The sequence below is a fragment of the Mus caroli genome, chromosome 1, assembly GCF_900094665.2.
Source record: "Mus caroli chromosome 1, CAROLI_EIJ_v1.1, whole genome shotgun sequence".
Lineage (NCBI taxonomy): Eukaryota > Metazoa > Chordata > Mammalia > Rodentia > Muridae > Mus > Mus caroli.
Window position 1 is genome coordinate 124,642,125 of NC_034570.1, and position 1,594 is coordinate 124,643,718.

Genomic DNA, 1,594 nt, shown 5'->3' on the forward strand with positions numbered 1-1,594 from the left:
CCCTGGCTGTCCTGGAACTTACTTTGTAGACCAGGCTGGCCTTGAACTCAGAAATCCACCTGCCTCTGCCTCCCAAGTGCTGGGATTAAAGGCGTGCGCCACCACGCCCGGCCACTATGCCCTCTTAACCACAGAATCCAAGCCGGCCCCAAGCAAGTTCCAGGCCTTGAGTTAACTAAGATTCTGTAATTTAGAAACAAAACAAAACAAACATCCCAATCATTTTATATTAAGATTGTGCCATAATTTACATCTAATGCTGTCTTCTGTGGTTAAATCTTTTTGTACATTTGCTATTAATTGTTCCTCCCCCGACCCCCCACCACCATCCCCAGCATGCTCAGGAGCGGGTGGGTAGAGGCCAAATGATCCCAGATCCCCAGGAGCTGGGCCTTCAGGCCGCTGTGAGGATTCTTTTCCTGAAAAGGCGTGTGCAGGCCTTGGGATCTAGCTAGCCCTATGCCTCCAGTCCCCCCCACACCCACCTCTGCCCCCGTCACTGCTTAGGGTAAATTTCTTCAAGTTTACTAGGCTAAAGCAACCACCTGAACTGAAGACAATTATGAAAGAAAGAAAATCGGCCAGCAATGGGTCTTTACAGTCCCATTCTCAAAACCCTGTAGTGAGTAATTCTTAAATCAGCTCCATAGCATAGGGCTGTGCTCAAATTACTAAGGAAGAGGCTCAGATGCTAAGATAAACAGCATCTCTTCGTGACCGTGGCAAGCTTTCCTGTTTCTGGCTTAGTATGGCTTCTGCCCTCAGTGTCACAGCTGGTGATCTCCGTGGTGTTCAATGTTGGAACAGGTTCAGGAGATTACAGGCAATCTCAGCACCCCTGCTTTCTCCCATTTTATACTCCACAGCTCAGCAAACTCCCTTCAGGATAGTGTGTTTGTAGTCGCTCTGAAAACTCCCTTTTCCAACCCCGTTGCGTGGAGTTTTAGCATGGACGTCCCCTTTCCTGTCAACGGTAAAACTGGTTAGAGTTTGACACGAAGGCGCTTCAAACGGAATTCCGCGTCGCTCTAAGTTTACAGATCAAAGCCCACCTAGCGAGAGCGGCCGTGAAGCTCGCAATTGTTCAGGGGCTAAAACGCAGCAGGAAGCAGAATTTAGATCAGTTAAATCTCTCACGGGAAGACGACACTGCCGGAGGGAGCAATTGCACAAGGTTCCTTACTCTTATGTAAAGAACTGTAGGAAGGCTGTTCCACCAGGGCCCGGATAGCTCAGTCGGTAGAGCATCAGACTTTTAATCTGAGGGTCCAGGGTTCAAGTCCCTGTTCGGGCGCTTGTCTTTTTTAAAATTTTCTCCTCCACTTCGAATCAGCTAACGCTTCACAAATTTAAAGGCAGTACCTCCCTACGCGTTGTAGAACAAAAATTCGCAAGTACCTTAAGGATATGTAGGATAGCCTTAAGTTTATGAAAAACACACCTATTGTTTTGTTACTAATTGTTTCCTAAGAATTAGGCAAATTACAACTTAAGTATGGAACATCGTGCAAAATTTGCAGCCGCCCGAACAGGGACTTGAACCCTGGACCCTCAGATTAAAAGTCTGATGCTCTACCGACTGAGCTATCCGGGC

General features: G+C 47.6%; 2 non-coding genes across 2 annotated transcripts; one reads left to right on the forward strand and one right to left on the reverse strand.

The window, feature by feature from the left end:
- Positions 1–1,221: 1,221 nt before the first annotated feature.
- Trnak-uuu lies at positions 1,222–1,294 on the forward strand. The gene has a single exon. It is a non-coding gene; the product is annotated as a tRNA-Lys (tRNA).
- Positions 1,295–1,521: 227 nt separating this feature from the next.
- Trnak-uuu lies at positions 1,522–1,594 on the reverse strand. Its single transcript has one exon. It is a non-coding gene; the product is annotated as a tRNA-Lys (tRNA).